Raw genomic sequence first — 15,490 nt, 5'->3', positions numbered from 1 at the left:
GCGTCTTGATTACCTCAATTTAGAAAGTCCGATTCGTGAAGACTCCGTTTTTGAACGTCCATTTGAGGAGAGAATCCCTGATAGTCCAATAGCGCCAGAAATGGCAACTTTGAAAGCTTTGTTGAACCCTACTAGGACTACTCGTCCCTCGTGTATCAGGTTACCTGAAACTGAATAAAAATATGAACTTAAGCCTGGAACCTTACAGTTGCTCCCAATCTTTTTAGGGAAAGAAAATGAAAACCCCTATTTCCATGTTAGGGAGTTTGAGGAAATTTGTAGTACCCTGAAAATTAGAAACCTTGATGATGATGCTTTAAAACTCAGTTTATTCCCCTTTTCCTTAAAATATAAAGCCAAGTCGTGGTTGTATAGTTTGGCTTCCGAATCAATTGAAACCTATGAACAACTTACATCTGCCTTTTTGAACAAGTTTTTCCCTAGGCACAAAACCTCGTCTATTAGGACGCAAATCTGCACGTTTACGCAACATAAGGGAGAGTCTTTGTATCGGTATTTGGAAAGGTTCAATGATTTATTATCCCAATGTCCTCATCATGGTTTAGAAAAGGTTAGGTTAGTTCAGATCCTTTATGAGGGTTTAGATTATCCCACTACAACCACAATAGAGTCTATGTGTACAGGTGGGTTTGAAAACCAACAGTTGATGATGCGATGACATACTTGCATGAAATTGCCGAAAAGACCCAACAATGGGAAAGTAATAGGGTACCCCAGAAAACAATTCTTCTAGGCAGAGGAAACGTTAATAGGGTAGAAGGAAGATTTGAATCAGATTCCAAAATTGCTGCTATAGCAAAAAGGTTAGAAGCCTTAGAATTGGGTCATACTAGTGGTAGAATAGAGCCTTTTTGGGAAGGCCAGAATAATGAAGAGGAAGCCAATGCTCTCTATAATAACACTAGGTTTGATAACCTTCAGAAGTTTGACCCATATTCAGAAACCTATAGTCCTGGTTGGAGAAACCATCCGAACCTTTCATGGTCTAAGGGCCAGAGTCTAGGTCAGTTTAGTAATTCTAATGCTCCCCCAGATTTTGGTTACACTAAGAATTCATCATACCCAAAAAATAAAACGACTAGCTTAGAGGAATCTATTAAAATGTTAGCAAAAACTCAGGATATGTTAGCACAGAGCCAAATTAGTTTTCAGCAGGAAACCAAGCAGAACTTTCAAACTAATGCTCAGAGCCTTGCTAAGCTAGAAATTCAAGTCGGCCAAATAGCTAAGACCTTAAGTGAGAGAGATAACGGAAGGCTCCATAGTCAGACTGCCCCCAGTCCTAGAGGAGTTCATGAAGTAGGTGCAAAACCATTTAATCAAGTGAATTCTATCAAAACCCTTAGGAGTGGTAAAACGGTATACAATAGGGTAGCCAATCCTAATAGTGGACATACTGTAGATCCACCTTCTAGTTCCCAAGATGATCCCCAGAAGGAGCCACTAACTGAAGAAACCGATAAAATTTCTAGTGATGCAAATGTGGTTCCCGACAGGTCTCATTTTGTACCCAAAGCCCCATATCCACAGTTGTTAGCTCCAACAAAGAGAGAGTCGACTTTCAACGAAATACTAGAGATATTTAAGAAGGTAAACATTAACATCCATTTATTAGAAGCAATTAGGCAAATGCCTGCTTATGCCAAGTTCCTTAAGGACCTTTGTACACGAAAGCGTAAGCTTAATGTCCATAAGAAAGCCTTTTTAGCTGGTCAGGTAAGTTCAATCCTTCTGAACCAAACAGCCCCTAAGTATAAAGATCCTGGATGCCCCACCATATCTTGTGTGATCGGTAAGTATTCAGTAGATAAGGCATTGCTTGACTTAGGAGCTAGTGTGAACTTACTCCCTTATCATGTATACAACCAGCTAGGTCTTGGAAAGTTGAAACCGACTAAAATGACATTGCAATTAGTTGATAGGTCTGTCAAAGTACCTCGTGGTGTCATAGAGGATGTTCTGATTGAGGTTGATAAATTTATTTATCCAGTGGATTTAGTTGTTCTAGATACTCATCCTGTTCAGGATCCTAGTGCTTAAATACCGGTGATTTTAGGTCGCCCATTTTTAGCCACAGCTAACGCTGTCATCAACTGTAGGACCGGACTTATGAACATCTCCTTTGGTAATATGACCACTGAACTAAATGTATTTAATGTTAATAGACAACCTTCTGACAATTTAGAGGAAGTGAATATGATTAGCACTTTAGTTCAGGATCTAACTCAGGATAATTGGGACACAGTTTATTTGGTGATTCCCTAGATGAACTTGATGAGGAAATTCTCTTAAGTCAGTTAGGTGACCAAACTTTTGAACAAGAAGAAGCTCTTGAGTATTTTAAAGACTCTGAGGATCCAGAAATTCAAGAAATAGTTAGAGGTTTGTCCGAGAATACTGACTACCCTAAGTTTGGGGGTAGTAATGGTCAATTATCCCCATTAGAAGTCCCTAACTTGGGATTCGAGCCTAGTGTACCTGAGGTATTACTTGAGTCACTTCCGACCCTGTAACCGGATCCTCCTGATATTGTCCAGGAGGAAATTCTAAAGACATGTTGTTCGAATGAGTCAATTTGTCAAGACACTCATATGAAGCCCAAATGGGCACAACAGAAAAACCCAGTTGTCTTGCAGGAAACCTTGGATGAGGATGTGCTATGTCTGTTGATTTTTATGATTTGTTGCAGTTGTCTGATAATTGTGGCAATTTTATTTGCTTTTGTTGACCCACAGTTGTTTCGACTATTGATATATGATTTGAAAGGTAATTAGCCATTTTGTGGTATTTGACGTATGGCTGAAGACTTTAAATTTAGCACTTTTTGGGAGGTAACCCAATCTCATGCAACATGGTAATATTTTTCCTTATCTCTTTTGCTTCAAATGGTAACAGTTTCTCTTTGTTCATGCTTTTAATTTTATCTTTAGAACATTGAGGACAATGTTAGATTTAAGTTTGGGGGTATGGGAGAAACTTTTTAGTTGCAGTATGAATAAATAAACTCCAGAACCTAGAAATTTATGCCTATTAAGGATTTCACTAACTAATCTAAGTGGATGGAAGCATTTTGATCGTAGGAGTTGAGGAACCAATCTGATTAGATGGAAACATCTAGAAGAGTCTATTCATAAAAGCACGGAGCTCAGGTGTTAGAAATAACATGATAGTTTCACCATATCTCGTTGATTCCTTTTCACTTCTATTTTTATTTTATTTTGTTTCTAAGCCATGTTTCTCTAAGTGATAGGTGGGGCCCACGATTCAAGTTGTTGCCAATGCTAGGGTGAATTAGAGTGATTGAGTTACAAAGAAAAAGAAAAAAAAAAGACCAGACCAATTAGACCAAACAGATCAAAAAAAAAAATCAGTGAATAAAGTCGACCACTGGTTCCCTTGTATACGCAGTTGTGTTGAACTAGAATTAGGATTATCGATCACTGGTTCCCTTGTATATATGCCAGTTGTGTTGATATTAGTCAGACCAGTATCTCAATCCATTAGGATAAGTTCATTTTGGCGGAGGCCTTCAGACAGATATGGAAAACGCCGTTCACTTAGTAAACATCAAAACCATCTATGTTTTTCTATATCCATCTTCTTGATCTATCCATGTGATTAGTTTTTGACTCCGGATATTGATGTCCATAGTGCAACTATCTGAGTAGAGCTCTGTCACTTTATATGAATTTTAGTATGCTTGAGTGCAAACTCGTGTACAACAATTGGAATTTCGCATCAGGGTACTTCCTCCTTGTAACCGGTGAGGCCTTGGGTATCAAAGCTCCACATCTGTTAGCTCGTTCATCCGATTGCTATGAAATTTTTATATGTTGTAGAAAACATACATACAAAGAGAATGGTATATGACCCAACCTTAAGTTCCTTACCAATTACTCCCAGTTTGCCGTTGAATACAGGGAAGTGTAAAATCTCTTCAGTGAGCTTGTTTGAAAACGTGTTTCATGACTTCTACACTATTTGCGCATTTCTTGGGTGCATAATAAGGAAATTATATGATGTTAGTTCACTTACATTCTGAATTTTATGGTTGTGTTGGGTTTCCACGCTTGAATCATTTTAATCCCATGTAATCTTCACATTAGGTGCCTAATGCTGAAGTTGGGAATAATGGATCCAACAATGATGAATTGAGAAACCATGGAGCCGTTGATAATGAGAACTCCACCCCTGTACCTCAAGGTCATGGAACGCTTGTTGTTGATGTCGTGGAGGTGACTGAAACTCAAATTTTGCGTGAGATGGTGGAACCCGAATCGAGAATGGAAGAAGCTGCTCCAACCGAAGTTGTTCCTATGATTGCTGACGTTGCTCCAACGACTGAGAACCGGATAATAGTGCATGAGTATCCAAACACAGGGATTGCTTTTACTCCTCCATTTGGTGAGATACTCCAAGGATCCGGAGCATAGTTATTTCTTGACGAGGCAAGTAGAATCCATCTTGCGTGTTATAAATGATATCTGCATCGCAGCTGGAAATACTGTCACCCGGGATGTACTCTTTGATTGGGAGTACAACTTGAATAAAGCTGAAGAACTTGGATTCAATCTGAAGTGGCTTCGTCAAAGATTGATGCTATCAGGAAAGCAGTGGAAGGTGACACTCCTTTCACCACCAGTGATGCCGTGTTGAAGAAGATGAATGAAGTTGTTGAGCTGTCCAAGAAGGTGGAGGCGGAGAAAGCTGCTTTGCAAATCTTGGAGGATGCAGAAAAGCAGAAATCTTATTTTGCTGACTTTATTTAGTTTTTTTTCCATGATATATTGAACCTTGGACTTATGAGAGATGTGAGGTTTTATTCTGATTTCTTGATTGGTTTTGGATTGTGAAATCGATCGTCTTGACCAGTGGACCGTCAGGTATTTTATCAAGTCTCCCCCTTTCGTTTTCCCTTCTTCTGGTGAGACGTAGATAGAGGACCCACGTAGAAAAATTGATGTAAATACCTAGGTGGTCGAAGTTGGAGGTACCTTGATGAAGGATTTAGCGGAAGGACCTGGTGGACATTGATCGACTGTAGAGGTTATGAATCCCGTCTAAGAATCGCTGCTTGCATGTTGTATGCTCTGGAAGCTGTAGGAACCTCATACGACGTCGGAATTCGGTGCTTGACCCCAATTTTTCGAAGCTAAGAGACTGAGTTATCACATGAGCAAAGAATCACTCAATTTGGAGTTGCATAGGTCAGCCAACGAAGCGTGCACATTTGTACTTTGTAATCCCGTACAAATTTTTCAGATGTCGTAGACCTGACGGTAAAGGCCATATCTTTCAGCTCGTATGTCCGATTGATGCGCCCTTTTGGTATGTTGTAGAAGAGACATAAACAACATCTTTTGTTGAGGAAGCATTGTCCCATTCCTCACCCATTGGTACGTTTTTGTAAACCCATGGCCTAAAGCATGTTGCATCTCATTTGTAGAGGTGATGAGAACATCTTGTAGAAGCGTTTGGTTTGTGCTCGTCTGTCGTGCTTTGGATAGCATGTTTTCATGTCTACACATCTTGATATGAATCATTAGGGCTTGAAGAATTATGATCCATAGAGTAACGCTTCAGAGAATGGATAGTTGATGAAGCCGGTGATGTTGCTCCTGAGACCGTTGCTGATGCTGAGACCATGGACGGAGTTGCTCCAGAGACTGAAAGTGATAGTCTTTGCTTTTCATCCAGTGAGCCTTTACATGAACGAACCAATTAGTGAGTTGAGAATACCTTAGATGAAGGTGTACTAGGATTTCAACCCAAATCCTCCTGAATATGACTTTACTGTGAAGTGGCTTCGTCATGGAATCGATGTTGTTGCGCGGTAGATAGCAGCAACAGTCTTCATTCCGGATATGACTGGTGAAGAGAGGAAGTTCCCCAGTCGTGCAGGGGCTTTTGATGTACAGAGGTTCCGTTTGGCGACTTTTCATGGAATCACATCAGGTTGCAATGACTTGATATGTGGATAACATTTATTGAAATATATAGGATTGATATTTCCAATAAAATCTAGTCCTCAGTGCATACCTCATTCACTTAGCAGAGTTGAAGGAGTTTGTAGCATCCATTGATGAATGATGTTGCATTTGCTTCAGAAGTCTTATCATAGGATAGTGAAGGCTTATCAATTGTAATTCAGTTATACTTTGATCATGTCGGTGTTGAAACAGTGTGTCACGTCGAGATATTGTGTTGAAGCCATAGGCGCCAATGAAAAGGGTGTACTCTTTGATTGGGAGTACAATTTGAAGAATTCTTGGAAGCTTGAGCGTTGAAGCGTCGAATTTCTTATGCTTGATCGTCTCGACTCAGTGTATCTTCTGTCGATTCAGCATTCCGCTACGAGGGATTCAACACTTGTGCAGACATCCGAGATTTCTGATACTCGCGGACATTCCTACAAGTCTGTGGAGAAATGCCCAAAGTGTTCTTTACGATGCTTCCGTCATCTCTCAGTAGTGAATGTCTCGGTGAGATGCTCGATTCGAAGCGGTGTCAGATTCAACCACTTGGTGAAATATTAATGCGGTGAGGCTACCATTCATGACGTATTGCAGAGTTGCTGACAGAATTGAGTCCCCATGCTAGGATATCATGTGAGGAAATAAATGACATAGACATGGGAGGAATGAGACTTTCCTGAGTGCAGAACATCTTGATGAATGTCTAAGCATATTTTGTAGGTTCTTGCTTCAACTTCGTCAAAGCTCGAAATTTCTCCAAGTGCTCTAATGATTGGATGACAACTAGCTTCTTGTCGAGTGATGACAGCGGCTCTGAGGGTTTTCAGTAGAACGATGTTGATGACGGCGTCAACATCGATCAACATTCTTTCGAATTCATTTTTTCTGAGATGGACTGGTAATCAGTCCCCAGTCGTGCATCTCCTTGTTTGTTGATGCATGGTTGAGGTTTGTGCATTTCAGGATTGGTTATCCTTTCTTTGCACTTCTGAAGATCCTGAGAAATTGGAGAAGTATGCTTTTGTTGTGGTGCTTCGGCTTTCTTTCTACTTCCTTCAGCAACAATGTTCATGGAAGGTTGGAGGTTGTACTGCTAGTTGATCAGACGCCTGCTACCTCGAGTCTCTCGCGGCTCCTCAACTTTTGTAGTTTTTGCACTTTCCAGTAAAGCGGGTGCAGTAGTTGCCGATCTCTTCGCCGCTTCGTGAAGCTCTGAGAAGGTCTGGAAACGAAGATTTTCCAATAAAGATCTGTAGACCGGGATCATGCCGTTGATACACAAGTATACCAGTTGTTGCTCCGTGACATTTGGATCTTGACAGTCCAGGGCCTGGACTCTGAATCTTTTCACGTAGTCATCGAGATGTTCATTGATTCTCTGAAACATTCTTCCAAGATCAGAGAGAGTAATTTGCTCTGACACAAAGAAGTACTTTTTGTAGAAGGCGTCAATCATTTCTCCCTAATTGTTGATAGTTCTTGGTGCGATGTTGTTGTACCAGGTGTATGCCCTGCCTTTCATGGACTTTGAAAATTCTTTGAGGCGAATAACATGGTTATGTTCATGTTCGCCTAAGGCTTCCAGGAACCGAGAAACATGTTCTCGAGCATTACCTGTTCCATCATACAGAGTGAAGGTTGGAGAGGTATAACCTTTTGGAAGAGGAATCCTTTGCATAGCAGCAGGGTATGGAGGCTGGTGACGATAGACATGTGATGTATTGTCTTTTCCACGGTTCTCCAAGAGACGTTCCAAATCTTCCCGAGTGATGAAGTTTGATGACTCCTTCGCTGATGGATCGTCTGCAGCTTTGCATACTTCATCATCTACTGTATGAATCGGGATTACCTCAGGATCAGCGTCTGAGGATTTTTCCTTCTCTTTTCCTTGGGTCTTCCCTGACATTGTATCAGTGAGAGCCTTTAGTTGATTAAATAGTTCCTTCTGTGTTGTAGCCATATCGGTTTGATTCTTTGCACGAGTCTCTTGCACTTTTATGAGATCAGCAATGGTAGGTGGTGGATTTCCTCTGACTTCCTCAGGGTGTCGTCCGAACAAAGGATGACCCTTCGCGTTCACGTGAGGAGGAGTAACATTACCACCGTCAGTGTTAGAGGCTGGAATCGTTCCCGGGATATCCTCGTTGTCGTTGTTGTTGTTGTTGCTAGTGCTAGCGCCATTTTCTTTGGAACCTGTGACTAACCCAGACCTAAGACCATCCATCTTGTGGAGTTGTGAGATTGCAACCGAGAGAATGATCTCCCACTGTGGTCGCCAATCTATAGATGGGGAAAAACGATTTGCTGGTTTTTAAGGAATTGAGGAGACGACCGTACGGAGGAGACTCCTCGAACCGAGCGAAATGTTAAACCTCACACGGATGCACCGCTGCAAAAGGGGTGCTTTAGATTCGAGAGATCAATTTGTAGTACTCCGCCTAAATCAAGACAATGACCGTTCCAGAGTAAATTCGGTCATAAGAGAGGATGGTTTGATCTATAGGAGGGAAGCTGGGAAATGTGTGGAATCAATGGTAATCAAAGATTGTGGGTGTGTGAATTCTGAATATGATAAGCTCTGAATGATTGAAATTGCTCAATTGAGAGTAGTTGCTCAATTGATGAGTTATTCCTATGATTGCTGACGTTGCTCCAACGACTGAGAACCGGATAATAGTGAATGAGTATCCCAACGCAGGGATTTCTTTTACTCCTCCATTTGGTGAGATACTCCAAGGATACGGAGCATAGTTATTTCTTGACGAGGCAAGTAGAATCCATCTTGCGTGTTATACATGATATCCGCATCGCAGCTGGAAATACTGATAGACACATTTTTGTGTCTAACTTATCTCGATTCTATATATTGATAGTGCTCATTTTTTTACTTATTATGGTGTTTTATGTGTGTGTGTGTAGGTATTTTTGGCCAATAAACATTTTTGGAAAAATCTGCTCGAAAGGTTGCGCGGGGCACCCCCGGAGGACACTTGCTATTCGGACCCCTCAAATGGATAAGGGGTAACCAATTACTAAGGGGCATCCATTCCCAGGCAGCTGCTAAAGGGAGACCAGCACAACATAGGGGGAGGTCATCTTCAACATTTCAAAAAATCAAAAAGGCGAGGAAAAAGAACCAGGTTGCATACTAGACTTTGGGTTGGATTTCTAGGGTGTTTTAGAGAGATTCAATCGCTGGAATTTATTGTGTTGAATGTGATTGAGCATAACAGGCTTGGTATGTGAGCTGGAATCGATCAAATTGGGCTGGATAATCCGGAAAAAGGAAACAGAGGTTGATTATATACGGAAACTGTGTGGAATTATTTTAGGAATTTCAGGGAGACTAAAGGCGTGATATTGTTCCTAAGGTGAGATTCTATCTAAGGAAGAGTTTCGGATGATTTGGAAGTCTTAGAAACGCGTAAGGAAGTTGGCAGAGAAGATTATTTCCGTGGCTTGCACGAAAAGAAAAGAGAGAATTAATCGCTATTTTTAGGTTTCTGAGCAGTATAAAAGGTGTGTTCGAGTTCCAGGGAAGGTGACGAAGTTATTGGAGCAGTCGCATAGGAGTTTGTAGCACTACAGAGCTGAATTGATCAGGTTGCAAGAAAACTCGTGTTTCTGATGTTGCTGCTGAAGAACAAACGTGCAAATAAGAACATCGTCTCAAATTTAAACGCTGCTATAGTGACTTCTTTGTAACAGTCAGTCCTTTATTTTGCAACGCCATTACACCGTTGCAAATAATCAGTGTTATAGTTTTTCATCTTTTAATCAACTTTTGAACCATAAAGAAATATTTTGAGCAAGTGATTAATATGAGGAGCTAAACCCCATTGCTGAGGCGACGGAGGAAGCCATTTTTCCAATTATTATGTGGTAAATTCTATTTAATTTAATTTTTGTAATTCTTTTATGATTATTTGATTGAACTAAAATCGAATATGTGATTCTGATTAAGTGGTTGTGTTCTCAATTGATGGGTCATGCTTAGGTTAAGTCTTTTGATGTTCCTGCTTTCGATTTAAACTATTGTTTTGAGAATCTACTTGTCTAGGCAAAAATAAATCACTTTAAACGTAAGAGTTGCATAAATATTGACTAGATTAAATCACATAAAAATTGGAGATTGGTGAATCCTGAGTCTCAGTGCTTTTTATAATCTTGATAACAATTTCTTTTTAAGTTTTCTATTTTAATTTGAGTCTAAAATCGAGTCTACACAAGTCTGAGTTGAACGAACTTTTCTACAACAACAAAAATCACATCAATTTTTGGCGCGCCGATGCGGACTTGTATTAGGATTTGTTTTAGGTTTCTTTTATTTTTTGTTCTTTTTTATGCGTTTTGGTATTTTTCGATTCTTTTCAGATTGGAGCGAAGCTACAAGGAAGAAAAAGTGTTATAAAAGGAAAGCATCGCCAAAGAAGGAAAGCAAAGAGGAATCCAAAAGGGTGAAGAAGAAGATTTTGTATATAGTTATTTTGTTTTATTTTTAGAAACTGTAAATAGGGTTTTATTTTTGTAATTTTTCTTTTATTTTTGGACACTTTTTGGACTTTATTTTTGGACTGGGACATTATTATTTTTAAACCCTACAGAAGGTTGGTTTAAATAAAAACTGTGTGCAGAGAAGGACGGTGATTACGATATCGCCTCGGCCCCTCGGGTTCGTACATGACATAGGATTCGTGGCCCGAGTCGACTTCAGCGGTTCTTCGCCCGTCTGGTACGGGAGGTAAGTTTTTCGAAACACGTGCGAATCCCTGTCAGCGGGTTTACTGTATTCCTTCGTTTGCATATATGCTGAGGACTTGAAAACGCTGCTTTAATTTCCTAGTAAAGGGCAAGGACTGGCCATACAAGATAAGGGTCGGATTTCATCACCGTTCTCTTCTTGCCCCCTTAGGAAAACGAAACCAAACGCGAACCTAAGCCTAAAATTTTGACTAGAACGAGACCTATAGGGTAACGAGCTTAATAGGAAAGTCGTTCGAAAAATTTGGTTACTTTTGAGCATACTTCGAAGTTCATGATAGTTTCTGTGAGTTGAATGCGTGACTGCGCCGCCTTGTAACCGGTGAGGCCTTGGGTATCAAAGCTCCACTGAGCTTCCCTCGCCTCGATTCAACTTACTTTGACTCGGATTGATTCTAGAGGGGTTTGCTCAGATTGTAACGAGTTCCTTTTCGAAAGAATAGAAGCTGGTCTAGAAACAATCTAAGTGGAACCATCATGCTTTTTTTTGCTAGAAATTTAGGTTTGATTTGGTTGAGTCAGCCTTGTTTTGTGATTGCATAGAATTCCCTACCTTATTCTGTTGCATGCCTGAACGTAAAAGAGACGCCCTAGGTATATTTGTTAAAGAGAAACCTAGTAGTTCTAAGCGTCTTATTACCTCAATTTAGAAAGTCCGATTCGTGAAGACTCCGTTTTTGAACGTCCATTTGAGGAGAAATCCCTGATAGTCCAATAGCGCCAGAAATGGCAACTTTGAAAGCTTTGTTGAACCCTACTAGGACTACTCGTCCCTCGTGTATCAGGTTACCTGAAACTGAATCAAATTATGAACTTAAGCCTGGAACCTTACAGTTGCTCCCAATCTTTTTAGGGAAAGAAAATGAAAACCCCTATTTCCATGTTATGGACTTTGAGGAAATTTGTAGTACCCTGAAAATTAGAAACCTTGATGATGATGCTTTAAAACTCAGTTTATTCCCCTTTTCCTTAAAAGATAAAGCCAAGTCGTGGTTGTATAGTTTGGCTTCCGAATCAATTGAAACCTATGAACAACTTACATCTGCCTTTTTGAACAAGTTTTTCCCTAGGCACAAAACCTCGTCTATTAGGACGCAAATCTGCACGTTTACGCAACATGAGGGAGAGTCTTTGTATCGGTATTTGGAAAGGTTCAATGATTTATTATCCCAATGTCCTCATCATGGTTTAGAAAAGGTTAGGTTAGTTCAGATCCTTTATGAGGGTTTAGATTATCCCACTACAACCACAATAGAGTCTATGTGTACAGGTGGGTTTGAAAACCAACAGTTGATGATGCGATGACATACTTGCATGAAATCGCCGAAAAGACCCAACAATGGGAAAGTAATAGGGTACCCCAGAAAACAATTCTTCAAGGCAGAGGAAACGTTAATAGGGTAGAAGGAAGCTTTGAATCAGATGCCAAAATTGCTGCTATAGAAAAAAGGTTAGAAGCCTTAGAATTGGGTCATACTAGTGGTAGAATAGAGCCTTTTTGGGAAGGCCAGAATAATGAAGAGGAAGCCAATGCTCTCTATAATAACACTAGGTTTGATAACCGTCAGAAGTTTGACCCATATTCAGAAACCTATAGTCCTGGTTGGAGAAACCATCTGAACCTTTCATGGTCTAAGGGCCAGAGTCTAGGTCAGTTTAGTAATTCTAATGATCCCCCAGATTTTGGTTACACTAAGAATTCATCATACCCAGAAAATAAAACGACTAGCTTAGAGGAATCTATTAAAATGTTAGCAAAAACTCAGGATATGTTAGCACAGAGCCAAATTATTTTTCAGCAGGAAACCAAGCAGAACTTTCAAACTAATGCTCAGAGCCTTGCTAAGCTAGAACTTCAAGTCGGCCAAATAGCTAAGACCTTAAGTGAGAGAGATAACGGAAGGCTCCATAGTCAGACTGCCCCCCTAGAGGAGTTCATGAAGTAGGTGCAAAACCATTTAATCAAGTGAATTCTATCAAACCCTTAGGAGTGGTAAAACGGTATACAATAGGGTAGCCAATCCTAATAGTGGACATACTGTAGATCCACCTTCTAGTTCCCAAGATGATCCCAGAAGGAGCCACTAACTGAAGAAACCGATAAAATTTCTAGTGATGCAATGTGGTTCCGACAGGTCTCATTTTGTACCCAAAGCCCCATATCCACAGTTGTTAGCTCCAACAAAGAGAGAGTCGACTTTCAACGAAATACTAGAGATATTTAAGAAGGTAACATTAACATCCATTTATTAGAAGCATTAGGCAAATGCCTGCTTATGCCAAGTTCCTTAAGGACCTTTGTACACGAAAGCGTAAGCTTAATGTCCATAAGAAAGCCTTTTTAGCTGGTCAGGTAAGTTCAATCCTTCTGAACCAAACAGCCCCTAAGTATAAGATCCTGGATGCCCCACCATATCTTGTGTGATCGGTAAGTATTCAGTAGATAAGGCATTGCTTGACTTAGGAGCTAGTGTGAACTTACTCCCTTATCATGTATACAACCAGCTAGGTCTTGGAAAGTTGAAACCGACTAAAATGACATTGCAATTAGTTGATAGGTCTGTCAAAGTACCTCGTGGTGTCATAGAGGATGTTCTGATTGAGGTTGATAAATTTATTTATCCAGTGGATTTAGTTTTCTAGATACTCATCCTGTTCAGGATCCTAGTGCTTAAATACCGGTGATTTTAGGTCGCCCATTTTTAGCCACAGCTAACGCTGTCATCAACTGTAGGACCGGACTTATGAACATCTCCTTTGGTAATATGACCACTGAACTAAATGTATTTAATGTTAATAGACAACCTTCTGACAATTTAGAGGAAGTGAATATGATTAGCACTTTAGTTCAGGATCTAACTCAGGATAATTGGGACACAGTTTTATTGGTGATTCCCTAGATGAACTTGATGAGGAAATTCTCTTAAGTCAGTTAGGTGACCAAACTTTTGAACAAGAAGAAGCTCTTGAGTATTTAAAGACTCTGAGGATCCAGAAATTCAAGAAATAGTTAGAGGTTTGTCCGAGAATACTGACTACCCTAAGTTGGGGGTAGTAATGGTCAATTATCCCCATTAGAAGTCCCTAACTTGGGATTCGAGCCTAGTGTACCTGAGGTATTACTTGAGTCACTTCCGACCCTGTAACCGGATCCTCCTGATATTGTCCAGGAGGAAATTCTAAAGACATGTTGTTCGAATGAGTCAATTTGTCAAGACACTCATATGAAGCCCAAATGGGCACAACAGAAAAACCCAGTTGTCTTGCAGGAAACCTTGGATGAGGATGTGCTATGTCTGTTGATTTTTATGATTTGTTGCAGTTGTCTGATAATTGTGGCAATTTTATTTGCTTTTGTTGACCCACAGTTGTTTCGACTATTGATATGATTTGAAAGGTAATTAGCCATTTTGTGTATTTGACGTATGGCTGAAGACTTTAAATTTAGCACTTTTTGGGAGGTAACCCAATCTCATGCAACATGGTAATATTTTTCCTTATCTCTTTTGCTTCAAATGGTAACAGTTTCTCTTTGTTCATGCTTTTAATTTTATCTTTAGAACATTGAGGACAATGTTAGATTTAAGTTTGGGGGTATGGGAGAAACTTTTTAGTTGCAGTATGAATAAATAAACTCCAGAACCTAGAAATTTATGCCTATTAAGGATTTCACTAACTAATCTAAGTGGATGGAAGCATTTTGATCGTAGGAGTTGAGGAACCAATCTGATTAGATGGAAACATCTAGAAGAGTCTATTCATAAAAGCACGGAGCTCAGGTGTTAGAAATAACATGATAGTTTCACCATATCTCGTTGATTCCTTTTCACTTCTATTTTTATTTTATTTTGTTTCTAAGCCATGTTTCTCTAAGTGATAGGTGGGGCCCACGATTCAAGTTGTTGCCAATGCTAGGGTGAATTAGAGTGATTGAGTTACAAAGAAAGAAAAAAAAAAGACCAGACCAATTAGACCAAACAGATCAAAAAAAAAATCAGTGAATAAAGTCGACCACTGGTTCCCTTGTATACGCAGTTGTGTGAACTAGAATTAGGATTATCGATCACTGGTTCCCTTGTATATATGCCAGTTGTGTTGATATTAGTCAGACCAGTATCTCAATCCATTAGGATAAGTTCATTTTGGCGGAGGCCTTCAGACAGATATGGAAAACGCCGTTCACTTAGTAAACATCAAAACCATCTATGTTTTCTATATCCATCTTCTTGATCTATCCATGTGATTAGTTTTTGACTCCGGATATTGATGTCCATAGTGCAACTATCTGAGTAGAGCTCTGTCACTTTATATGAATTTTAGTATGCTTGAGTGCAAACTCGTGTACAACAATTGGAATTTCGCATCAGGGTACTTCCTCCTTGTAACCGGTGAGGCCTTGGGTATCAAAGCTCCACATCTGTTAGCTCGTTCATCCGATTGCTATGAAATTTTATATGTTGTAGAAAACATCCATACAAAGAGAATGGTATATGACCCAACCTTAAGTTCCTTACCAATTACTCCCAGTTTGCCGTTGAATACAGGGAAGTGTAAAATCTCTTCAGCTGAGCTTGTTTGAAAACGTGTTTCATGACTTCTACACTATTTGCGCATTTCGGGTGCATAATAAGGAAATTATATGATGTTAGTTCACTTACATTCTGAATTTTATGGTTGTGTTGGGTTTCCACGCTTGAATCATTCTAATCCCATGTAATCTTCACATTAGGTGC

Source organism: Papaver somniferum, chromosome 1 (genome assembly GCF_003573695.1).
Source record: "Papaver somniferum cultivar HN1 chromosome 1, ASM357369v1, whole genome shotgun sequence".
In the NCBI taxonomy this organism is placed as follows: Eukaryota; Viridiplantae; Streptophyta; class Magnoliopsida; order Ranunculales; family Papaveraceae; genus Papaver; species Papaver somniferum.
Note: the sequence above shows the minus strand (reverse complement) of the source record.